General features: G+C 50.3%; 1 long non-coding RNA gene across 6 annotated transcripts in view; it reads right to left on the bottom strand.

The window, feature by feature from the left end:
* Window positions 1-24,245, bottom strand: part of LOC115349236 — a 47,970-nt gene extending 23,725 nt beyond the window's left edge. For 2 of the 6 annotated variants that reach the window (XR_005933740.1, XR_003926040.2), the window contains exons 1-3: window positions 23,244-24,245; window positions 20,507-20,621; window positions 20,054-20,370 (exon numbers count right to left, since the gene is read on the bottom strand). This is a non-coding gene — a long non-coding RNA (uncharacterized LOC115349236). Of the gene's footprint in view, window positions 1-19,662; window positions 20,371-20,506; window positions 20,622-20,766; window positions 21,040-23,243 lie in introns of those variants that run through there. The other 4 variants (XR_003926039.2, XR_003926041.1, XR_005933739.1 and 1 more) reach the window with 3 other exon arrangements.
* Between the last annotated feature and the right edge of the window lie 2,386 nt (window positions 24,246-26,631).

Raw genomic sequence — 26,631 nt, 5'->3', positions numbered from 1 at the left:
TCACGCCAAGTCAGGCACTGCAGTCAAGCTCACACAGCAGCTCATAAGCATGACTGTATTTTTAACATCCCAGAAATGGTTACTGCGTCATCTCCCTTTATGGCTTTCCCAGAATATTCTTTATATTCTCTGGTTTGTACAAAATGAATGCATCTAGGATGTTAACTCTCCCTGCACAGACTCGATGGGTAATTCCTGCCCAGAGAGGAACGCCTGGCCTCCTTCTTAAAGATAACATACTGATTTTAAAATTGCTTTGATGACTTGGAAAGCGATGCACAAATTGGGATCAGTGCATTTATCAGAGCACTGCTCTTTGCGCGAGGGCAGCTGATGTTTCTGATTACCAGCGGACAGTGTACCGGTCTCTCCAAAACACAAGGTGAGGATTTACAGAAGACATGCTCTTAACTCTTGTCCAGCCCAGGTCCAGAATTCATTCTCAACAGGTTGGAAATGCTAAGTCAAACTCCTTCAAATCTCATCTTAAACCTGGCTTTTTACAAAGGCTTCTTCTCATTGACAGATCTGCTTTCACTGTCAGTAGTAGGGCAAAACTCCTCAGGTTGCTCTTTCACAAGGACACTACTAGTTTACTCCATACTGAAGTTCATTAGGCCTTGCCTTTTTATAAGGTAGCAGCAAGTAATTGCATGGGAACGTGCGTTTTCATCATCCCCATCTGTAATTGTAAGAGGGCACAATGACAGCAGAGATAGCCTATAAACACCTTAAAAAAAAAAAAAACAGCTTTGGGCTTTGATAAGAGTACATTGATTTGAGTCACCTGGTTATCGCTGAATCTTTGTATGAAAGCACTGAATATATATTTTATTTTAAACACTTAGCTGCTCTAAATCACAATAACTGATTTTTTTTTTTTTTTGACAGTAACAAGACACATCAGATAGCTCCCTTTTAGAAAAAAAAGAGGACCTACAGCCCGATACGTGGCCAGATAGGACATTACTTCATCTTTTGTCACAGTTTTGTAAACAATAACTCTGCTGAGATTTAACCGGGAGCTGGTGCTTACTCATGTTCCTCGTAGACCTCAGGTCAGCTGAATGTGGATGAACATCAGACAGTGCCCGCGCCTAGCAGTGGCTCACCGGGCCAGCCCACGGGGCAGCGGTCGGGCGCCACGGAGCTGTGCAAGCCCTCGTGCTCCGGCCAAGGTAAGAGGGAGAAAAGCTAGTGGAGACTGCGGGGCGGGGGGGGGGGGGGGGGGGGAAGTGGGGGCATTCAAAAAAACCCCCCCCAAACCTCCAAATCACATTGAGCTCCTGCCTAAGGAGTATGCTGGAAGATTAAGACTGATAATTAATTATTGAGCTTACTCATGTTTACCCAGTCTTCCCTTTTGTTTTCATTTTTCTACTCCTTTTTCCTCTCTCTTCCTTTTCATTCCCTTGTCTCTCTTTGATTCGCTTTCTTTTCTGCTTTTTCCTATTTCTTCCCTTCCTTTGCTATTTCCAGTCATTCTTTCTGTGCATTTTCTCTTCTACCTTTCCCCTTTGTTCAGGTGCCCTGTCCCTCTCCTCTGCTCCCTCCAGGAGAGAAGTGGGTGCTGCTGTGATTTAGCATTGATACCTCACCTAGCCTAGGATAAGCAACAAAAAGGAAAGAATATAACAAGTATTTTGTTTAAAAAATATCACAGGTCCTTTAGGGCCTTGATTCAATCCCTCCAAAAAAGTAAATCAACGGCAATTTTTAGTATGCATCAGATCACAACTCAAAGGTACCACTCCTTGAGTACAATAATGAGTCGGTCAGTTCTAGAAGTTGTGGGATATGGGAAACACATTTTGCCAGTTATTCATGGACAATTCTGCAAAATTAGTCACAACCACTATTTAGTAAGCTCTATCACGTGGACTTTGCCTTTATTCAATCCCCTTCTCTTTACATACCTATTCAAACACTGAAAATAAAGACATCTATTTACTTAAGCACATATTTCTGAACATTTTTAAAATGCAGTAAACTCTCGGTTTTCTGCCTTAGTTGCACCAAGGGCAAGGCAGTAAGAGCTAACAAGAGCTCTCACAAAAACATTAGCTGTACTCTAACCATTTGTGCTACTATCGCATTTTTAATACCAGGTAGTATTTTACACCTCAGATTTAATGCACACAGAATAGTTGTGAGTACAATGATGTTTGGATACCAGCATTTAGAAGCATGAAATTACAAGTGTACTGACAGGTTTTCACGTGCTTCCTTCTAGCACAGAAGCTGCTGCTCTTTGTCCCCCACGTCCTTTGTGTCAGAAGCAGCACAATGCTAATAAATCTCAAATATATTCTGAGATTCATAGCAAGGGCTGCAACACCCGAGTGGAATTTATAAACATGTTTTATAATTGTTTCTGCACAGGCTGGAGCACAGAAGCACAAGGAAAGGTCTCTTTGCCCTGTTAGTGGGCATCAGAAACGGAAGCAGCTTCGTTCCTCTGCCTGGGACGTGATCCCCGACATCCATAGTTCTGGCTGGACTTGCAGGGATCCAGGTTCCCCGCTGTCGCTGGAGCGGGCCTGGACAGCACCACATGCCACTCGCGGCGAGCGGAGATGGGCCAGCCCTGCAATGCCGCCTTCTAGCTCACTCGGTGAGCCAAGGATCTTTTTAGGACACTTACTGCAAGTATTTATGACTATTTATGTGAGGTAGCAGCATGGCTTTAAAATCTGGCAATGCCTGGGCTTCACGGGACTCAAATTTGCTGCACAATTAAGATTTGGGGTTAGATTTCTTTTTAGGCATTTACATTAACCTCTGAAAGTGTTTTGCTCAGAGCTGTCAGAGAGGTTCCAGCATCATTACTAAAACATTAGGGAGTTTCACACTCAATGTACAGCAATCTGTTTGGATCTAAAAACTAGACCATGCTGTAGTAAACAGGTTTTTCTCCTGATCTCATTTCATGTAATTGGGCAGGAATGCTGAGATGTTGGAGGCTTGAATCCTGCCTGGAAGCACAGTGCTGGGCAAGGAAGGTGCTGCACGGGGGGATCAAGACTCCTCGGCTCATCAGACCAATTCCCTCTACCTTTCTCCACCCACTTGGCAGTCTGGTGTCCCCAACTCTTCACGGAGGGAGCAAGTTAACCCAGAGAAGGGACTGAACTGCAAGGATTTATTTCATGCGGCAAACAGCTTTTGTCTTGTGAATATCAGGCTTAAATCACTGTATGGATATATCCTCTGGAAATAATACTCAGATTTCCAGAGCTTTAGAGTAGCTATCTGGAAATCCATCAGTAGAAACGTGGAGAGTTGCGAGAGAGAGAGAGGCATCCTTATTTGCAGTTTCTTTACTGCAAGACCCTCCTTTTTTATGCTTTCCAGTGACTTCCCGCTCTCATATTCTAAAGGTAATATTAAATTTCTGGGAAAAATTACACTGAATTTTTCAATTAGGAACATCTACCGTTGAAAATAACTCACCGGCTTCCTCAGTTTCCTTCCAGTAAAACCCTCTAACACCGCACTGTGCTTTATGCATATGCAAGAGAAAAACCGAGGTCAAAAGCGCAGGGGCCCTGCTGATGCTATTGAGCCGCATCCCGTCAGCGGGGCCGGGAGGAGCGGCGCCGGCCCTGGGGAGCTCCGCGCAACCTCCCGGCGAGCCCCGCTGCCGCTGCATCGCCTCGCGGGCGGCATCCCTGCCCACCCGGGCAGGGCCCGGGCAGAAATCTCCCAGCCCAGCAAGGAGCAGGAGGGTCCCCGAGCACCGCGCCGTGCCGGTCGTGCCCCCGCGCAGAGAGCCGCGCCAAGGCGAAGCGGCACCGGCCCTCAGCGCCGCACCCCGAGGTGGGGAGCCGCGGGATGGGAGAAACCCAGGCGGCCACGGCTTCGGCACGGCTCGAGCCTTTGAGCATGTGGCTATATGTTATTTTTCTGGGGGATTAGGTCGTATCTGTTCGTCGCAATAATCCACCACCCCGACCGCCGAAGCTCCCTGAGCTCCCAGATGTCCTGGCCCTGGGGTTATCATGAAAAAAAGCCACATGGGCCCTCTGTAAGCTCCTTCAATTCGCCACGTGCACCTCGTGTTCAGCAGCTCCTTGTATCCGGCAGCGTTCGGCAGCATCCACAGAACTGTTGTCCTGCCAAGACATTTTCCTTCCATGGGAGAGCCATTTTCCCCCCTCTTTTTCCTTCAGCTTATACAAATAAAAGGAAATAATGGAAAGGAAGGGGACTACGAAGTTACAAATCGAACACCAGCAAATTTAGCTAGGAAAACATTCTCACCCAGTACCACTCGGACATTTGCACTCTGTTGTACAGGCACTATGCCCAACCCTGTGGGGAGTTGGTAATGCATTTCATACTGTCAACTTAATTCAGCAGCTAACTCCATGCAACGCTGAACTACCGCAGTACGTGTGTACGTGTGCACCTACACACACAGGTACGAATACCTGCTGTAAAACAGAGCTGTTATTCTTAAAACAAACGTGTTCAAATTGCATAATATTAATAGAGTGTCTTTTCCCTTGGAAAAAAAGTCACATATTTTATATCTTTTATCAATCACAATGTCTAAATTTGGAGCACCCAGATAGCATACTCACTGATTCCTCAGCTCCTGCATTTTCATTTCGACAGCATTTTTCAACCTTGACACTGAACGGATGAGCAAGTTATGATCTGACATTTTAAAAACAAGAGCGATTGCTCGCGTGCCCTACGCAGCAGAGCTGCCACCCCCGCGGGGACAGCCCGCAGCCCTCACGCAGGCAAGGCTCCCACAGAGGGAAGTGGGATTGCGTGTCACTGACACTGCCACACCAGGCTTGCTATCCGGGGACAGACTCTGCAGCATGGACAGCGTTTGGGTTTTTCATTATTAAAGAAGAGGAGAAACGGCTTTATTACCGATCTTCCCAAAAGCTGTCCTTAATAATAACAGTAAGTCAAATAAATCAGCATAGGATTCGGATTTCTATGTAAGGGTATGTTGAACTATCAAAGAAGGTAAGCTCCAAGGAGAGCCAGGCGATCACTCTTCCCATATCTCAGGTTAGACAGAGCTATTCATATTCTAATACTTGTGCTATACATGTATACTTTAAAGTCCTTTCTGAAGCGCTGGAATCCAGGCTCTAATTGGGCTGGCTCAACCCTCAGGGCTGTTACAGCTGACACTCACGTAACACCACAAACTTCAGCAGGGTTGCCCTGCATTTGGGCTGCTTTAAGAAACCTTGGTTCCCATTTCTCCTGCTGACCTGGCTTATGCCCCACTTGGCAGCGTTAGCGCAGGGAGCAGACACAGAGCAGCGCAGGCTGTAGCACGCTCCTGTACTTGGTTACCTGAGCACAAAGCAGAGGTGCAAGAGCCAGGAAGAAAGACCTGCCCTGAAGGAGGGTGGTACTGAATTTGTTGCCAGATATAGGAAGTTGAAGAAATTCTTCTTTTACCCTGCAGGAGCTCTGAATCAAAATATCTAGAAAAAGTGCCATTTAGTAAAAATTAGATCAGGTTTTTCATCGTTATTTTCATCTCCTGAACCCTTGCAATAGCTTTAGTGGTTTGGAAAGAGCTTCTCTGAGAGACAGAAGAGGTTTTGTCCTGGGGAGCCACCGCCCAGCGAGGGCAGACCCCCTCCTGCCATCCCCGGGCAGCGGGTCCATGCCACCCTGCATCCCGGTTTCCCCTGCCTCTGTGTCCAGAGGACCCGCTGCAGAACGTTTCACTAATTTACATGGGCATTGATGTCTGCCTGAGTCCAGACATCTAAGGAGCACCAGGAATATCAAACATTGCAGTGTTTAAATTTGTTAAATAAAACGATGCATGGCAGCAATGCTCAAACGGAAAAGTAAAACTCCCGGTTGGAGCGGGCCAGTAGCGTGGCGGCTCTGTGCACATCGCAACCTCCACCGTGCCACACTCTCTTCAGCCACATCCAGGATTTACGTGCCCCCTCCCTCGAGTAGGACCCAGCGGAGAGGGGACTTGGCAGCTGCCCATGCCTCTCCTGCTGTGTGCTGCCTGCGGGGGCCAGCTCAGACCTGCCCGGGGCAGGAGGGATGCTGCAGCCCGGCCGCCCCCCTGCCACCAGGGCAAGCCACGGCAGCCCCTGCCTTCGCCGACTGCGTTACTTCCAGCAATTACAGCGCTGCTCGGCGAGCCTGGATTTTCATGTCGGGGTCTATGAGCTACAGAATAACCTACAAACCAAGTTATACGGCTGAGAGTCTCTTTCCCCACCAGGAGAGAAAGAATTTTGACCCCTGCCTGTTCTTTAGCTGTCTTTCCCTACAGGTGAGTGACCCGCAGCGCTCTACCGCAATTAACTGTGACCCTCAGCTTTCGGTAGCAATTTGTTTTCAATTACCTCCTTCGGACAAATCTGAAGGATTACCACCATTTTTTCCCCCACCTCGTTCTGATGCCAAGTGTGTATCAAAGTGTTCGCAATGCAGCGACAGTTGACCCTGCAAAAACTCCAAAGAAAGCATCCGTTGCCCCCGGTGAAGACTGGGGGAGCCCAAGCCCTGGGTTGCTTTGCCTGGCAGGGATCCGCAGGCACCGATGGGGATTTCTCCCCGATGAGGAGTGCAAGTCCGAGAACTGCAGGGCCATGCCAGTGCCAACTCTGCTGAGTCCGGGGGAAGCTCACACCTACTAACAAAATCACTTCTGTCCTGCCCCGGGGCTGCAGTGCCAGCAGCAGGGTGGCAGCAGCTCCTGTCCCACCTGAGCCCTACGAGATGCCAGCTGCTTCTGATGCAGAGGGTGCCCGCAGGGGCTCGGGGACATGCCACCCTCCCTTCCCAGAGCCTCTCCCCCACTCCAAGGCTGACACGGAGCGGGGACCAGGCTTAAACTGAATCTAACAGCAGCTCTTCCAGGGTAGGGAAATGAAGAAAGGAAGCTGCAACACACTGTGGATCCTAATTGCATTTGCTCTGCAGGCTCTGAAACGTCAGTCAAACAAATACGCCATCGCCTTTACTGCTATGCAGTTGCCATTTACTATTTTACCGGGAAATCGTCCAGAAAAGGGATACTACCTAGAAGGGAGCATTATGCCAGCACTGGAAACCGGCAATATTTCTGAACAACCCCATGGGCCCACTGTCTATTCCTACACTGCGGAAAGACAAGAAGTGCCAGAGCAAGCCGATTGGTGTTTGTGGTAGCAATTGCAGCGGCAGCGGGTACAGAGGCAGCCCAGGACCCAGCAGGCACATCTGAACTGGTGCACGCCTTGGAGATGTGACAATTTACACCAGGGAAGAGTATGATTCAGTGAGTGGAGGGGAAAAAAACCATCCTAAACTGACCTCTTTTATGAGTCTGAGTTCCATAACACAACTCACCAGAGTTCATGAGGACTGGGGTAAGCAATACGAAGGGGCAGAGCGTGCCCACTCCCCGCCTCTACCAATCCGCAGAGCCAGTAATTTCCAGGACATGCAGATGCCAAGGGGCAGACAGGGGTTTGCTGAAGGGGCAAAGCCCCTGTCCCTAGGAACAGCCCCACTGAAACCATCTCTTTTCTCTGGCAATGCCTCTTGCCCTCCAGAGCTCACTTCCTGCTACAGGCAGCTCCCTAATACTTAATTACCTCTCTGCTAGAGACTCAGAGTAAGCATTTGAGTTATTTAATATACAGAATCATTCTGAATCACCCCATTTTACCACTACGGTTTTTTTCCTCCCAGTCAAAAAAGCGTAACAAAGGGCGCTCAGCCTATTTCTGCCCACTCTAATTCCCCTCCTGCACCCCACAAGGAAATACAGATTTACCTGGACAATATCCCATAGACTTCTAAGAAAAACCCAGTCTGCCCATCCCTCCTTCTCTTCAGGTAGGACAGCTAGTCCAAGAAGGCAGTTTCAGACCTACTTATAGATTCAGCCTCTGTGGGCAGGGGGAGCAGGGGCTGTGCCCAGCACAGGTGAGGAGGGAACCATCCATTGCCGAAAGAGGCAGCTCCCACCCCCTGGGAATCGGCTTAGCCAGGAAGACCTGTGCCCTTCACACCAGCACCTGGCTCTCTGTTTCTAGAAGGTTCAGCAGCCATTTTATTTCTGACATTTTTTGGTTTCCATCACCTCATCTCTGGCACTGAAAGCACTGGTGGAGCAATGCTCAGTTCAAGCTCTTATGTCAGGGCCCCCTGTCCCTGGCGCTGGGGTAGCACTAACGAGGCCGCGCAGTGCCCGGCGAGCAGGGGACAGGGACACCAACCACCCACCAGCAGTGCTGGGGCTGCTGCCTGGCACAGGGGTGGCTGTTCTGCCCAGGGCCAGAGCCTGAGCCTGAGCTGCTGCAGTCTGGGGGAACTGTTCACTGCATCACAGGGATTTACACCGTGAGCATTTGGTCCCTACCTTATTTTTGCATACTTTGTTGGCTCTAGGGCTAGTTCCTGCAGACATACAAGCTGGATGAATATTAATTTTTTTTCACGTTAAACAAAACAAACACCATGTTTTATCACCCTTTTCTCCCTCTCTTTCTCTCAGACGGGATTTCTTAAATTCACGTGGGTTCCGTATTTTCGTAAACCACGTTGGCTGGAGTAAGCTGGCTTTGAATCATCATTTAGAGAAGTGAAGATTTAATTTCATGGTAAAATTAAGGTTGACATTTACTTTTTATTTACACTACACCAAGGGTTAATAAGGTTACTATAACCTTAATCTTTGATAGCTCAACAATAGAATACTCCGGGATTACTGCAAAAGCTGGATTTTAACTCTTTTTAATCCCATTATTGTTGATAACCTTAGCAACACTGTGCTCCACTATAGAGGTGGAGCAGGGGAATCTCAGACTCTACAATTCCTTTCCATGGAGCAACACTCATAGTTTGAGCAGAAGAGCCAGAGACAGTTGCTTGGTTGATGCCTGCAGTGAGGTTCACAGTTTGCAGTAGGGCTGCAATGCTGCTTTTAAACTCCTTGTCAGAGATCTTTGCCAAGAAAAACATTGGTCCAGTGGCATATGTTGGCGGAGCAATGCAAGGTTGCTCTAATTCCCTTACTTTGTTTTTCCCTCCTCCCATGCGACAACTACTCCAAGAATCAGACTGCCAGTCTGGCAAGTTGAGATCCAGAAACTTACTGCTAATTACCATGTTTACAATTCCCAACCTGTCTGTTGGTGCCAACAATCAAACTGCATCCTCTTGAGTGCACCAAAAGACACTTGCTGGCAGTAGCTTCCTAAGGTTCCAGGCTGGCTACATTAATTACTGTTAACTTAATTTTTGCGTATTGAGAAGCAGCTTTAATTAGCAATTCCATGGATTAAAATGATCCTTTTATGAGTTTCAAGGAATAGCAGCTTGACTTACAGACCGCTTATCAACCTATATGTCTTTTATTTGGAAACACAAGTGGTAGTAAATTTATATGTGGTCTGACAAATAAAATAGGCAGAGGTTTAATAAAAATCACACCAGGAAATGAAAGGTTATGCCTTCCCTTTGAAATAAAATAAGCAGCTCTAAAAAGGCAGGTTGGATGTTTTTTATCACTTCTCAGTAAACGTTTGACTGGACAGAATAAACCACGTTCTCATGGTATATCACTGAATCAAAGTACTTAATGAATTAAAAAAAAAAGCCTCTGTTTTATGAACTCAGTGAAAGAAAGCCCAAACTCAAGTAACTGCAGGGCAGAGCCTGAGCAGAGAGGTTCCCATTTATGCCCTGCAGGTCCTAGCCCGAGACTCCTGAAGGCCATCTGTCTACTCAGGCAAAACCAACTCAGTTGGGATCCCCTTTAACAAAGCACACGCTTCAGCCCCGCTGGAGTCAGCAGAGCGTACCGTGCCCGAAGAGTGGCACATCCCAGCAGGCAGGCTGGGCTGGGAGGGCTTCGGGACCCGCACGGGCACCCCGGACCCAGCAGGCGCAGAGGCCTGTGCGTTACGTGGCAACGTGCTACCCACCAAAGGCCTGTGCCCCTGGGGCCGTGCCTGCAGAGCCCACCCACCACCCACAATTACCCCCTCCGCAGCGATTCGTTTCTAACCTGAATTTTCCACGGCAATAGCATTCACAGTCTTCGTGATTGCCGGCCTTAAAAAGTTGGTCAAGATTTCATGAGAGCTGCGCTACGCGACCTCTCTGAAGATGTTTTTTTCTGTTCTCCGGCTGGCGTGGAAGTGAAGGACAGAGAGCAGAGCTATCCCGAGCTCTGGCCCCGACGTGGCTCAGTGCTCGTGGGGCGGACGGGCTGCCGGCGGCGGCACAAGGCTGCCCTCGGTTAGTGCTGCCAGACGTGCTGGCAGAGTGCGGGTGCCGGCACGGCCACTGCCTGCCAGACATCCCTGCCTGTGCTGAGGCCGCAGTCAGTCTCCTCTTTTAGGGGCAGTTTGTTTTGTCACAATCGTCTGAAAATTGCCATTTTTAAGAGGAACCCTGAAGTCAGACTGTAGAGCAGGGCCATGCCCGTATCTGCTTATGATAACGCTGGTTCTACCTGGCTCCCAAAATTCAGCCTGCTTTTAAGTGTGTAAAGATAGATTTAGGGGTCTGATTTTAGTCCCCTTTTTCTTAAAACTTGGTCTAACTGTGCAGTAACAGGCCACAGCGAGGCTGTCTTTTCTCCCCTGTAGCTGATTCTCCACCATTTCAGAGAGTCCCAAGACACCAGCCGATTCCCTTGCTCTCCTGGCACCATTTCTCAGACTGCCAGCCACTGCCAGGCTCCCGCACTTACACCACGGCCCTGCTCTGTGGGATTGCAGTGGGCTACTAAGGAAAAGACAACCCAGGGCAAAACTAAAGTGTACAAAAATTAGTGTGGCATAGGGGCAGTTGAGCCAAAGCAGGGAGTAAGCCAAAGAGACAGACACTAAACTCAGGAGGCATTTTGACTTACAAGGGGAAGAAGGGAAACAAAATGAATCAGTGCTCCCAGAGGAGGCAGTCTGGATCTACTCTGGTCCTAAAGCGAGAGAGTGGAAACAAGCCTTTAAGAGTAGTTTATTTATACAAGGCGTAATGAATATGCTGAGCAAACTACCAAAGGAGGCAATAAACCTGCATCTCTGAGAATGGTCTAAAAGGAGTTAGATTGGCACTTTAGAGGAAAGAGACATTCAAGGCTGCAAAGGCAAGCGGCAGTATACGGGGATGCGTGGACGCAGCTCATGTGGCCCACGCTATTGACGTATTTTCCCTCTCCAGCCCAGTCTGCTCAGCTTGATTACTTACATTTTGTATAACTTGTAGACATAGTCTAAAGAGAGTCAACCAGTTTCCACTCAATTTATAATTTAGCAAGCAGAGGAGCTTGATTCTTCTAATTTACATAAAACACACATAAAACTGAAAACAAAATAGCTTTAGAGCATATGGGCAAAGTACACAAGAGCCACAGAGGAAAGGAAGAGTAAAAAAGGACACAGAGCAAAAGCACTGTCCGGATTGTGCTTTGATAAGGGGTCTTGAGTGCCTTATTTACGCTAAACATCTCACAGACAAGCAAGTTTTCATTGTCACAGGCATGTGCGGCACTGTACCTCAGCCTCGTCACTGGACTATCAGCCACCCAGACCTACCTAACCAACATCGTAATGCCAGATGGGGCTTTTTTACTGCATCTTTTTTTCTAGGTAAAGAAGAAATATTGTTGAAAACCTTCTGCAATGACGTGGCAAGAAGGCATCGGCGTGTATCAAGCTAGTACTGCCTCCCTCCCATTCCTTCTTGGACATCTCCTTTTCTCATGAAGAAAGGCACCCTGCGGGTAAGCCCAGGTCAGCGTGCCGCTTCCCGGGGAGCAGCAATGGGGCTGTGCTCTTGCGACCGTTTCTCCTGCATTCCTCCTCCATGACTGGCAGGTCCTGGCAGAGCCATCGAAGGCATTCTCTGAGAGGAGACACCACCTGCCAAGTGCCGAAGCTGATATTCCTCCCCGTGGCGTGGTAGGCTCCAAATCGTGCCTCTCTTCCCCGTTTGCCTGAGGAGTCATCCTGGGTACTAACAATAGACTCCATGGAGGCTGGTGGAGCTCAGGCTGCCTCACCAACTTCTGTCTGAATTCAGTCATTTCCAGTGAGCAATATATAAATAGATGCTGCCTCATTATTGATGTATATTGTGCAAAGGGTTTAGCCGGGGATGAAGCTTGCATGCCTTCCTTTTATGGATGAGAAGCGGGATCCCAGAGCCTTTATGTGACATCTCTGCACATGTCAATCAAACCACACCAGGATGGAGATTTTGTGCTCTTCGGTCCTTGTTAAACGGCAGCCACACAGCCATGGGAAACGGCCCTGGGAAGGAAATGCAGCTCTGCATGCGTGCACATGTGAGTATAGGCACATTTACACACACGCACACCAAACCCAAATGAAAACAGAATACTAATGGTCTCAGCCTAATTCTTCTATTCCTTTTCAAATCCCAAGTCCAGGCTGTAGTCTGGGCTACTCTGACACAAATCTCATTTGACGTTATTATAAATCACTGATGTACACTTATGGAAGAGTTAGCCTCTGATTTGAAAAGCAAACCTTAGCGGCTGGCCCAAGGCCCAAGCCTCTCAGCCCTTCAGTCTGGGTGCTGTAGCACATTGATACTGGCCAGCTAAATTTGACCATGAACTCTAGCGAAGGCAAGCTATCGATATTTCAGAAAGCCATTCCTCACACTTCTGAGCAGCAAACAGCCCATCACTAAGAAGGCCAAACCCTTGTCAGCGTGAGCTGACTTCTATGAAATGAAATACTGACCTTACTGCTAGCTCCAGAGTTAATCTCAGAAGAGAGATTTTATTAGAGAAAGCAGAGCTATTATTCTGAGCCTCTCTATGGGGCACATATTTAAGTTTTGCATCCAGGAAATGTGGAATACTTTATTGTGGCATTTGGTAAAAATGAAAACATAAAAACTCCAGCTAAGGGGGGGGGGGGGGGGAATTTATCTTATTTGGTTTGCTTTTCTTGGATTTCGCATCATGCGCATGCAGCCTCCTTTCCCTTGTTGGAGTTTTTCCTCCCTCTGTACCAGGGAGGCTGGAGCAGAACGAGCAGCACTGACTCACTGCAGCTCCAGCAAATGAAAATGAAACATCTCTATTTTCATCTCTAACCGAGGGTCTGGACTGGTCCTGCATTCTTCGCTGGTAAGAATTTACATACACAGAAATGACGAGCACCTAAACAAGAAGAGCAAAAGGGAGTGGTTTTGTTTCTTGCTTCCTAGAGCAGGACTTGCAGATCCTGTTTTCAACAAGGGGGTCTAGGAATGGCTGAAGGCAAATGGGTTTATGTCATCACATGTACAACAGCCACATCATGTCATAACACAACAAAGGACAATATTACAGGCACAGTCAAAAAGAAAAGGATTGTACTGAAACCTTGAAAGTAATTATGTTATTGTCCTCTGCATAACTCAGACCCCTGGCAAACAAGCAGAGAAGAGGGCCTCTTTCTTAAAAATGGAAAAATCTCCACCTCTTAAACTGAGGTCTGAAAAAGTTTCCACTGCTCTTCTCTATAGTTCAAGACATTCAGGAAAAAAAATAGGAAATTAAATGATCCTGACATTTCTAAAATAAAATGTGTCGAGAAAGAAAAACCCTTCTGTACCCTCAAACCTTTTGCATGTATCATAAACAGGAAGGGGGACAGGCAGGCAGCAGAGGAACGAAAGTAGGGGAACAAGAAACAATTTTTCCCTGTAGTGGTGATTTTTAACAACCAGAGCATCAAGACTGTAATAACTGTTGCTCCAGTAAAACAGCAGGCATTGAACTGTATAATTTTGGATTTCAGAGGAATGTTTTTGGCAATTTGATGAAGAGGTAATACTACTCTCCATTTGCTTGGAGTAACCAGGTAAGTTACCTCCCAAAGAATGATTGTTAAAGGATGAGTTTCCAGATGGTGTGAAGCATTAATGCATCAAGCCTCCCTGCTCTTATTATTTCCCACCTAACTTAAAAAAAAAAAAAAAATTCCTTTATAATGCAGTAATTACAGGATGCCTCTCTATTTGAATTTTCTATCAACTTCTTGTTAGGAGAATGTGAATACTTGCAAAGCTATGACTATCAGATAATCTAAAAGAAGTCATACAAAATCTACATTATCTATGTAAATGCCTCTGTAAGATGCAGTGAGATGGTTCTTTTTTTGGTAACAGGCTGCACAATCAAATGCTGTACAGCGCTGGTTCAGAATGTCCCCTTTTCTCCAATTAGAGAAGACCAATCCCATGGTGATCACTTTGTCATTGATTTTCAGTGATTTAAAAGATAGGCTTGACCTATGAACGTTAATAAACTTTGTGATATTGTCCTGACTTAGTAAGAGAACTGCTAATATTCCAAACAACATTATGAATCAGAATTCTTAATATTAAAGTCAGCTGTATTTTTCCAACATTTCATACTTAATGTAATAATGTGAAAGGGGTGTACATTACATATAACTCAGATGAACTGATACGGAACAGTACCATGGTGACAACTGACCTTGAAACAGATAAAAGATTAAGTTTGACTTAATCTGAAATACACTGATAGAGTAGCTTGGAAAGTTTAAGTAGCCTTTTATGGGCCTACCTCTTTCTTTCTAGTAGTATAAATACTGGGGAATTATCAGAGCCGGTTCAGCTCCTGGAGGTGTATCGCAGAAGTCAGAGGCAAGAAGGCCTCCCCAGGTGGCTCTCCCACCCTCGTAGGGTGACTGCTGCCTGCAGTGTCTTGGCCAAGCTAACTTTATATCTCCCAGGCAAGGGCTTTCCTGCATGGAGATTGCTCCGTTACTTTACATCATACCCGCTGGCTAGAGAGGTATTGGGTTCACTGAAAGGAAACGTTTCTTGATAGCCACGCTGCATTTTCTCCTTACATAGCTCCTAGGTCTATTTGCACACACCAGGCTACATCGCTTTCGTGCAGACAGGAGAAATTCTGGCCCCATTGAAATCAATGGAAAATTCCCACTGGTTTCTGTAGGAGAACAATTTCAAAAGGAGGATACTCATTTCATTTATCTATACGAGCATTATTATGTAATTTTGGCTAGGTATGTATATTCATGTGTGTATATATATATATATTTATAAAAAACTCCCTTCAGCTATATATTCAGAGCTCTTCTTTTTCCCATCAATGAACCCCTCTAGTTTCTGGAACATTTCACCTAATTTTCTGTTGGCTGCTTTTAACCAGATGCTGGTTTTTGCCAGAAAGCAAACCATCAAACGTGTGTGATGTTCCAACTCTGGTTTCCACACTTCTGGTGCATTCTCCCAGCGCCACGCTGCGATACCTCCTTGCCTGCCGTCCCTCGCGCCTCTCCTCTCGGCTGCCCTCGGGTCTGCAAAGCCGTGGCACATCTACCCTCTACCATCACCTCCAGGCCTCTTCTCTTTACCTTCCTTAGGATCCTCTCTGTCTTTCGATGTCAGACTCCTTCCATCACCTCTATGAATTCTGACTTGGGTTTCACTTTTAGACTTCTTATTCTTGGCCCGTCATTTAAATTTCTTTTGAGTCATTGTTATTATCGAGCCAACATTTATAAATAGCTCTATGCATTGCAGGTATGTGATAATCAAGTCTTTTGATTTTTGAGCAATTTGGTTACTAAATGATAGCAATAAAAAGCATGCAAGCATCACGGGCATTAGCCCAGGAATGTTTCCACCATTGAAGCTTCCAGGAGGCAGATGCTGAATCTGGTAAAAATTTATGATTATTAATAATGAGTGTTACAATTTACCTTTACAGCACCAAATGGTGAGGTGTCATAACAGCCAGGGGCATAACAGCATGGGGGGGGTGCTTTTCAGAAAAATAGTAATCTTTTAAAACGAAGAGAAGAAAAAGCCTTTTGTGTGTGTAAACACACTATTTATTAAAAAAAAAAAAAGCATAAAAATCCAGTTGTATATGTTACTTCTAGTATGATGTAAAAACCCAGAGAAAAAGCCTAGTTAGCTTACTCTTACAACTGCAAAGTATGTGTATAGCTGTGTGGATGTATAGGTATTATTGTTTTCAGTTTCCTCAAGAAAACCCTATGAACACTAGAAGCCACCTAAACTGGCACGAAAGGCAATAACCTGTTATGGGAAGAAATCTTACACTCCCCTCAAAATCAGGTGTAGACTTAAAAGTGGAAAGCAAGCAGAATTGATCCCAAGGAAAGGCATCTGCGTAACTGTACATATCTACATGCAACAGTGTGTGCATTTATTTTAGGCAAATTTGCAGGCAGCAAGAGGAATCACAACACCGGTCATAAATACGCACTGCAACGGCACGGCCCCTGCTGAGGTGAGTGGGAGTTGTGCCTCTGTCAGGTCTGGGAGAGGGGGGCTTTTCGTATTACGCTGTAGCCTCCCTTCACAGACATGTGTGTGTATATATGTGTGTCTCTATATACGTATTCATTCCATTCAGAAATATGTATACATGTAAGGGCTGTAGGCTTAAATACTTGTGGAAAGAGCACCCAAAATCAAATGGCAGCCCTCGTCACTTAATTGAGGGTATCGCTAAGCAGACCGATGCTTCCTGTTATAGGCAGACCCAGGCAGGGCTGTTCCCCTGCCTGCGCAGGGCAATAGGGACCAAAGCTACTCTTCCTTCGCCCACTCCCGCCGTGGGGCACGACGTGCCCGTGGCGCTCGGGCGCACAGCCCTTTCGGCAGTCCCCCGCTCCGGGAAGGCCGGAGCGGTCACCGTCTCCCTGGCGCGGAGCTGGGGCGGGGAGCAGCCGGCATCACGGGTGGCTGCGTGGGGGGGCCCTGCAGCACCCTGCTCTGCACCAGGGCGGCTGCCACCCCAGTGTCCGCTCCTCCATCCGTTGGCTACGCTGCTACGGGGGCCCTGGCGCGACAAAGACTTACCTATGGGAGCAGCCTTCGAGGCTACACCAGCGGATAGAATTACCCAGAGATATAAATCTTCATAGGATTATGGCCTTTAAAAAAAGGCTAAGTTCAAGTAATTATTTTTGGGCTAATTCTTTATTTAATTTTCTACCAGGATGCAGATTACAAAAACAATTTTAGAACAGAAATTAGTATTCTAAATTAATTAAATATGCACTCGCCAAAACAGCTGTTAACACACGGTTGGTGCTGCCACAAACCTCATTCTAAAATGTTGTCTTAGAAAATACTCGTACTGATACAATTAAAACCCCTTATTTATAAAGTAATTTCTTATTATGTTGCACTACAGCCTTTAGTATAATTTCTGCTGTTAATAAAATAACATTAGACTATTAGAGGCAGGGGGTTTTTAGCCTCATTTTTTAGTACACAGGATTCGCAATTTCTAAAGCAAAAAAAATAGGAAGTGTAGTGTTGTAAAAATCCCTTTCACTAGGGGTCTAATCTTTCCTGCAGTGAAATCAATTGGGGCTTTGCTATTGCATTGAATGGTAGGATTTGGCCCCAAATATTTTGGATTTAACATGAGCAACCTTGCTCCCCTGAGCAGTCCTGTGGAAGCTACGTGCATTCCCAGGATCAGGCCCGCAGTATAAATAGTCTCTTCTTAGCGATATGTTGTTCAGAAACGACTGCTTCTGTCCTTCAATATACATACGTGACAGACCCCAGGAACTGCTAATGAACGGGGAGAGCCACTCTGAGATCGTGCTATTGGGAAACATCGTTCTAAGAGCCCTTATGCTATTGAGCTTTTACACAACACTTTATAATTATTTTGGTGAGCACATCCAGTATTTCTCCGATCGGAGCTTACAGTTTCACTCTTTTAACCCACATATCATAGCAATTCCCAAAAGATTTTAGAGAAAAGAAATCTACAATCATCAAAATGTTAATTTTGACAATGACAAAGAGTACATGCATTAAAAATGCATCAGCCCTGTCATTAAGGCATTATTCAGCAAAACCAGCTCATCATGCTAAACAGAAAGCAACTAGAAGAACCCAGGTATAAAGGAACATTTTGCTAAGCTTGTGTTTATGGGTACCAGTCCAATCCGTACTGCACAAGATACTCAACCAAGCAAAGAGCAAACAAAACCACATCCTTTATGTGATGAAATGGGAACTCCTGATAATACTCTAAGTCATGACCCAAGGGAAAATGTCAACTAAAAGCTCAGATCAGAGCAAGGTTTGTAATACAAACCTGGATGTTTAAAATAGTATTTCCATCGCTGTTCCTGCAGCACTTGTGAATGTGGCTGTGTTACGGTGCTGAACTGACTATGACTTAGCAGCTCATCGTGTCTTTTTAAAGCATAATTTAGCGTTATTTCTGAGGCTGTTGAACATACTAAACTACAAGAAAAAAAAAAATCTGCTTTCAAGTGGTATTAGAGAAACAGAAGGATCAGAGTGCTAGCATCAAAGATGTGTCTAAAGAATAACAGATCCACACGTCTGCGTAACAACGAGCGCTCCACTCGCTACTGAAGGCAACAGAGTAAGATTCCTTTGGCAGTTGTTGGAAATAATTAAGCAGAACATACATGGCCTTTCAATCACTAAGCAAGAGACAGAGAGAAAGACATTCTCCATCATCCCACATCGCACTCACAACTTAACCATCACCCCACGTCTGACTCGTCCATGTTAAAAATCGTTCTTAGCCTCGTCATAGCTGAGCTTGGGGAAAGATCCATTCAAAAAGGCTATCTCACCACAGTCCTCTTGGTCTTGCTTTAAAATGGCTTCTGATCTAATTCACTTAAGGCTGAAATCTCACACTGGCGACTACGTGGCAACAAGACCTGGGATCATCTAGGCGTGTGGCGAGCTCTCGAACAGGGAAACATAGGGATGATCACACCCAGCTCCTTGTCTTTGCCAGTCCTTGGGGCAGAGAAGCAGGGGAAAAAAGACTACAAGTAGGAATGCTATGCCTGGATATTCCTAAGCACAGCAGCTGAAAGGCTGACCAGGCTTTTAACCAAAGCCCATGCCCTGCTGCTGAGATGGGAGAGAGGGACGGATGCACCTCTTTTTCTGTGTTAGATGGGGCATGGCTTGGCCAGTAAGAGGAATCAACTCTCCCTTGGTTGTGTCTCCTGCCCGCCCAGCTGCAAGTAGCATTCGGGGAGTCCCGAGCTCTTTGGGGGGGGGGCAAAGAAGCCACCGCCTGAGCTCCAAGGGGGGAAACAACCCCTCGGCCCTGGCCCCGAACACGTATCTCAACCTGGGGCCGCAGAGGCTGCCGAGACCTGCGTTCGGCTGGGTGCTTCCCGACCTGCCGAGCTGGGGCTGGTGTGAAAGGGGGTTCCTAATCCTGCGCTCACCAGCTTGCTACGGCGGGCTGAGGATAAGGGGGCCGGGGGGACATCACCCCCTCGAAGCCATCGGCCGCAACCCGCTCCCCCGCAGCGGCCGGGTGGCCGGACCCCTCGGCACCCAGGGAACGGGGGCTTCCCGGGGGGGCAGGGCGCGGCCACGGCCGTGCGGGGTGCCCCTTGCCTCGCTAGCACGGGTGCTCGGCACCCCCCCGCCCGCCGGCAGCGCCCCAGCCCCGCAGCAAACCGGCGGCCGCGGAGGGGGCGGCATTCCGGGCTCCGCCGGCGGGGGCGGGCGGAGCCGGGGCCGCCCCGGCCCCGCGGGCGACCCGTGTCCCGGGGGTGGGGACCCCCCGGCGGGCGGGGCCGGCCGCCCCGGTTCCCCCCCGCCCCGGCCCGCGCTCCCCGCCGGGGAGGCCGAGGGGCCGCGGGCGCCGGGCGCGGCGCGGGCTGGGGGCTGCCGGGCCTGCGCCGGGGCACCGGGGCTTCCCGCACGGGGCGAGCAGCTTCCCCCCGGCGCCGGCGCAGCCCGCCGAGCGCTGCCCCGCGGAGGCGCGCCCCGCAGCGGCCCCGGCTCCCCCGGTCTCCCCCTGCCCGCGGCCCCCGGCGGGCCAGGGCCGCCCGCGGCGTGCTCCCGCGAGGCTCGGCAAAGCCTTCCCCGGCCCGCCCCGGCCCCGGGCTCGCTCCCACGCACACGCACACAGGCGGGCACCCCCCTCCGCAGGGGACAGGGCGTCCGAGCTCCCCCCGCCCGGGCAGAGACACAGACAGAGTGAAACATTGCAAAGCGTAGGAAAAGATGGAAAAGGTGCTACCTTGGCAACTAGAGGAGGTTAGGAGCCAGCTGGTGGGCTGGGGGCGGTCGCGCTGCCTGCCTGCCTGCCCGCCGCCGGTACTCTCCTCGACTACGCGTATTCTTAAGCAATAACAACGTAATCCGTATTATCCACCCAAGAATACCCGTCACCGAAGAGAGTCAGAAAGCTGCTGCTGTTGCTGCGGCTGCTGCTGCTGGAAGTGCTGCACCGGGACAATAAATCCATAACTATAATTCCCCTCTAGAAGAAGGAGAATCCACAAGGGGTGCCGAGTGATCTCGTCCCATATCCAATGGACGCTGAACCTTCCCATCCTGCGGAGGCAAACGAGAGGAGCGGGCGTTTAATACACACGCGTACAGTCCCTCCGCTCTCCTGCTGCCTTACTGGAGCGGGCAAGGTCTTGCAGGCGAGGTGAACGGAAATAAATCAAAGTAAGGTTGAGTTTACCTGGCGATTGCCTGCTTTCTTCCTCTGTGCTTCTCTGGCATCCTATTCCCTAGCTGTATGCTCCATCAATTCTCTCTGGGAGCTCGCAAGGGATGTCACACGCGGCAACAGATTCCTGTAAAAGAGATGCACGGTTAAGCACACAAATATTACAAATCTGTTTGCATAGGTGGGCTTGGGAGAGCTCCGATAAAGCAGCAGCCACGCCTGAGAGACTTTCATCTGGGCTTGGGAAATGCGTTTTACAAGTCCTGACTCACACTGACTCGATGTGCTACCAAGAGGAGGGAGGGCGAAAAGGAGAGCGATGAAGAGAAGGAAAATCAAAGAAAGAAATAGCAAAGGCTCCGAGCTCAGCAGAGGCACTCCTCTGCCAGGCCTCCCTAGTGCCACGAAAACCTAAGGCGAAAAAAGGCTTCAAAGTACGAATTCGGCGCGCTTCGCTCCCCGCGTGTGCCCGAACGGCAGAGCCCACTGGCTGCGGGGCGCCGAGCCGGGCAGGCGGCTCCGCCGCGGCGGCGGCGGCGGCGGGCGGGGGCAGCGGCAGCGGCCGCGCACCTCCGCACTGACACCTGCCGCCTCCCTGCAAATGTTTGCAAAAGGCGAACCGGGGGGAGGAAGGGAAAAAAAAAAAAAAAAAGGAAAGAAAAAAAAGAAAAGAAGTTATTTCCAAATGGCGCCTGCGGCTCTGCCTGTCACCCGGAGCAGTTCCCTTATCAGCAGCGCTCGTACTTGGGGGAGGCGGGAGGGGGAAGCTTTGTCTGATGATCTGCCGCGGTGATAATAAACGTTTATTGTTCGCCAACTAAATAGAAAGGATCTCTGCAACGTCATGGCACAGCACACTTCGCCTGGCGATTAGGAACTTCTCCGGGTTATTTCACCCCGGCTCCTGACGCTACGGACAGCTTCTGTGTGAGTGACGGGGAGGGGGGAAAGAAACTAGCAATGCACGGGCAAAGCCCGCACGTAGCAGGGGTACTCCGCACTTCTTCAGCCATGAGTAATTATGCAGCACGCACAGCTCTCATTATCCACTGCGCTCGGTAACTGACCAGCTTGTTGATTAGATTCCAATTGAAATTAATACAAGATGCTCGCTTTTTCTACAGATTCCTTCCTGAACATGAGCCCTTGCCTTCCTTGACATATTACCACCATGCTTCCTACGAAAACGTACGAGAAGACAACATTTGTTTCGCAACACAGTTTCTTGTCTGAATTCGAAAGAAAAGAGAAAAACAAATAAAAAAGAAACACTTTGATAGCCATATTACCTTAAATGAAAAAAAAAAAAAATCCAACTCACTCTATCTTAATCTCATTTTAGGTGTAATTTCCTATATTCCTCTAACACGGCAAGCTTTCGAGTTGCATTTTAAATGGCAGATAGAAAGTAAATAACAAACACCGTAATTTTCCCCCGCTGTGAAATTGAAGGCTGTAACCCCGTTAGCTGGCGTTGGAACTCAAATAACTGATGCAGTGGGTTTCCTTCAACTTGAACAAAAGCCGTTTGAAAAAGTAAAATGCACCGAGTCGTGGCGAAAACACTCTACAGTGATACACCTAGACCGATATTCTCCGAAATCTGGAGGCGCTCCACAAATGCGTCGAGAATTAGGCAGAAATCCAAACTTTGGGGTGGGTTTTTTGGTGTTTTTTTTTTTTTTTAATATTAAAGAATGCGATTCTCGGGGAGAAGACGACCCGCGCCGCGCCAGCCTTATTCTCGCTATGTCCATCTGACACTGCCCTTCCCCTCCCTGACAAGCATCCCCCCTCATCCCCCCCCCCTCCCCCGCGAATACGGCGCCTTTCCGAAACTTCCCCTGCCCAGCCCCGCCGTCGCGGTCGCCCCGCACCGCCCCGGCCCGGCCCGGCCCGCCGCACCCACCGCCCGGCGGGCCCTGCAGCACCCGCGGCGCCGGACAGCGCCGAGCACCGCCCGCTGCCGCGCCGCTCCCCGCGGCCGCCGGCTGCCCGGTCATCCGCGCCCCCTCCCGCCGGCGGGCCCCTGCCCCCCCCCCCGCCCCTGCCCACCCCCGGCACCGACGCGCCCGGGCGCACACATAACCCCCCCCCCCCCCCCCCCCCGGGCACGCCGAGCACCGGGGGAGCGCAACCCCCGGTGCGCCGCCCGCCTCGCACCTTCTCCGCCGCATGCGGGAGGTGCCGGTGGCGGCGCGCCCGCCTCGGCATTAAATACCTTTGTTCACCGGCTCCGGAAAGCCATGTTTATCGGCGCTGCCGCCCCGCTCCCCCGCCGAAGGAGCCTGGGTGCCGGAGCCCCAGCCCGGCGAGGCCGGGGAAGGGCCCCGGGGGGCACCTCCACTGCCTCTGCCGTGCCCGGGGAGGGGGGCCGGGGGGGGGGGGGAGGCAGAAGGGAGGGGAACGGATGGAGGGAATTAAACAATTAAGCTATCAGGAGCGGAGCTCTGAGCAGAGCTCGGGTTTGCCACGAAAAGCAAATTTCAGAGGGGGGAATATCGATCCCATCCGTCAATAGAGAGGCGCGATGTCTTTCCGTGCGAGAAATTGTTCTGAATTAGGGGGCTCGCTGGTGAAAGGGGGAGGGGGGGGGGGGGGGGGGAGAAAGGGAAAAGAAAGAAAGGAGGAAGGAAGAAAATATTCATTCCCGCTCAAAGGCAGCCTCTTTTTAAAATCGCTGGGAGCTCACTCCTTTTGCCACCTACCCGAGTAACCGCCAGAAATCCACCTCTATTGAAGCGCTTACCCTTTAAATCCAGGTTTCGAGCAGAACTCCAACTGTGTGTAAAACCAGGGAGTCATCTGATGTGTGATGGGGAATGGGCTCTGGGCAGCAGAAAGCAGCTTTCTCTCCTGGTGCCGGATTACCATGTTAACAAACCCCGGGAAGGGACCCCGGCGCCTCTGGCTGGCCATGTCTCGTTGCTTTCACACATCGGCGGCTGCTCTTGCTTCCCATGTCCCCGGCGATCGCCTCTCAGATGAATGTGGGCTTCCAGAAGAGGAGTCGGGGGGGAGAGGAGGAAAAAAAAATCGCCTAATGCAATCAAATCGATCTGATCTACACCATCTGTCGCCTGCCACTACACACAAGCGTTAAAATAGGAAAACGGGAGACACTGACAGCTCAGGAAGGTTGTTCTGCAGAGTTCATTTTTAGCAGAGCATAATTGGGTATGGACAGCATACAGTTACCAAAGCTGCTGTTAACCATCCAGTAGAGGATCCCAAACATGCTAATGGTGGATTAATTGAGGAAGATCTGACGTGCAAGCTTCATAGTCTCTTATTCATGACTTCCCAACGGGAAAGGACCAATGCCGTGTGGGACTATGGTAACACAGAGTCAAAGAGCTGCTAAGAAAATGGCTCTGTGTTCATAGCACCTCTCTCTGATAACAAACATATGTCGACCAGAACCGTTTAGCAGGATGGGGGAAATGAAATTTTCTTAGCCGAGGTTAGCAATTCCCATCGCTTGCACTTAAAGACAAGTAAAAAATGGACTGCAGGTCTAAGGCGCTTTCGAGTGCCAGTCTCGGGTTTCGCAGCTAATGAAAGCAGACATCTCCTGTACAGATGGGGGGGTTAAACCCCAAATCTCTTACTTCTTACTGTGACCAAAGTGCATCCATAGAAAAGCTCTAAACATGCAGCGCTGCTAATTTCATCAGGAATGACGCAAGGTCGTTTTAATGCCAGGAACCCTTTTGACTTTTTCCAGCAGGAATGGCTTTTGGGCAAGACATTTCCGATCACTGAAATTTGACATAATCTCAGATAAATATGATTGGGGGGGGGGAGGAAGGGGGCGGTGAGTTGGGAAGAGACGGAGTGTGCATCCAGACCTGCAATCACCCCTGCTGCCAACACTCCAATTTGCTCGCGTTTTCTAGTCTTTCCTGAATAATGAGGTTATAGAGACGTATATGTAATTATTAAAGTATCGTAAGTACACAAGCTGCAGACGTCTACGGCGGCCGCGTCTACACACACAAGACGGGGAGACACAGTGCGCCCGTCGGAGTGCTCCTTTCCACTCCCTAATAAATCCATCACCAGTGGGGGAAAGGGCTGCTAGGACAAATGGGAGGCGAATTCCTCCCCAGCCCACCCCAGCCCCGGCCGAAGGCGCCGGGCCGGGGGTGGCGGGAGAGCGGGGCCGGGGCCGGGGCCGGGGCCGGGCGCTGTCCGCCCGCCCGGTGCTGAACGGCACGGCCCGGCCCCGCAGACAATGGCCAGGGCGCCGGGCGGCTGCCGCCTCCTCCTCCGAAGTCTGCGCGGTCGCCCTGTCAATCGCTACAACAATTAGGAAAGCTCCCGTTCGTTTCCACCTCGCCTATCTGATTAGCAGAGAATAATAACACTAATAATACGAATCCAAGCGGCTGAATGTAAATGTTCCGGTAAACAATTAGTGTTTAGGGTAATTCTGGAGTTAACTGCATGCCTCTCCTGGAAGTTTGTGTTAATCTCTTTAGAATAAATCTAACAGTTATGAATTAGATTAGCCTTGAAAACGTAGCCTAAAGACAAATCAAACAATTTACCCGATCTTTTGTTTCAATATACATTAATTAAGCGCTGCTGCCTACCTACACAGCATTCTTGGGTCCCGGCCACGGTGCCGAGCCAACGAGCCTCGCTGCCTTTGTTAGCATTTGCGTCCAACTATTGCCCTCTGCAGGTCAAGCCCCAGCCGCGGCGAGCGCTCCGCCGCTGCCGAGCGTGCGGCGGGCAGGAGCCGTCGGGCTCGGCGCCCCCCCGGCCCCGTTTTCGAAAAGGATCCAACTTTTGGGGGGTTTGATTCTTCACCACGAGGGCTCGGACGTGCTTCTTTAGAAGGGGCTACGAGCGGGGAGAGCCGGCACCAGGCAGGGCACGGAGCACTGCTCCGGCTGTCCTCAGCCCCTCTTCTCACCCCGGCCGTGAGAGCAGAAGACAGAACAAGGCGAGGTGCCACTCTGAAGACACATCGTTTTCTTTCTCCCCTTCTCTCCACACGACTCCGGGAAGCTTCCCAGGCAAAGTTTGCCCTTTCCCCGGGTTTGCCGAGGAACGAAGCAAGAACCCAGCACCAAACAGGGCCAGGGGGGTGCTGGCGCTCGGGAGCCCGCCCGACTCCCCCCGGCCGGGAAACTTTTCCCCGGGCACAACTTAAAGAGAGTTTGCCTCTCTCGCTCCCGCTCCCAGGGAAACCTTCCAGGAAGCCAGGCGGACTGCGGCGGCGGCTGCGAGGGGGCTGCCCGGCAGCCGTCCCTCCCTCCCTCCTTCCCTCCCTCCCCAGCGCCCCAGCCCCGGGCCCCTACCCCAAAGGGATGCTTCCTGCTCCTGCGGGGACAGCGGGAACTTTGGGCACCGCCCGGTGCCTCTCCCGCAGCCACGCTCTACCGTGCCCCCGCATGCCTCGGCACCACTTACGCGGTAATGCACAAAATGCTGTACCAGACCAACCCCCCCGCCCAGTGCTAAAGCGATCCAGTTATTGTTACTTGTAATTCAGGAGCTTCAGTGCCCAATAAAAGGTGGCCGCTCCCTTTCTTTTTCCCACCACACCTGAACACCGCTTTGTAAGGACTCGCTTTATTCCCTCTCTCCGCTTTCTACCTGGGGTTACCACTGTTTACACGGGCTTCGGCATCCGCCCCGGAGCTCGCCACCGGGGCCGCCTGCTCCCACGGGCTGCCTGAGCCCCGCCGCCCTCGGCACGCATGGCCGCCTATTACCGTTAATAACAAGACGGTCTTTTCTCGGAGCTCGACGCCGCAGCGAGGCGGGGAGGGAGGCTGGGCTGCGGCCGGGGCGGCAGACCCCGTCCCTGCCGCAAGCTGCCCGAGCAGGGGGAGCGGCCGCGCACCCCGCGCTGCCGCAGAGGCGGACACGCGGCGGCCTTTTGTCTCCCGGCAGCCGCCGCCTCGCCCGGCCGGGGGGCGGCCACCCCCCCCCGGCCCCGGGCCGCGCCGGGCGGAAGCGGCGCGGGAGGGCTGCGGGACCGGCGCGGCCCGTCCCGCACCCGCCGCAGCTGCGCAGCCTCGCCGCGGACGGGGGGGGCTGCGGGAAGGCGTCCGGCAAGCGACCGCCCCGCGGGGGGGGGACGCCGGCAGCTACCGGGTCCGCGGCCGGCCCCCAGCGGC

This window comes from Aquila chrysaetos, chromosome 12 (genome assembly GCF_900496995.4).
Source record: "Aquila chrysaetos chrysaetos chromosome 12, bAquChr1.4, whole genome shotgun sequence".
NCBI classification, from domain to species: Eukaryota; Metazoa; Chordata; class Aves; order Accipitriformes; family Accipitridae; genus Aquila; species Aquila chrysaetos.
The sequence above is the reverse complement of the archived record's forward strand: the minus strand, read 5'-3'. Positions and strand labels throughout refer to the sequence as shown.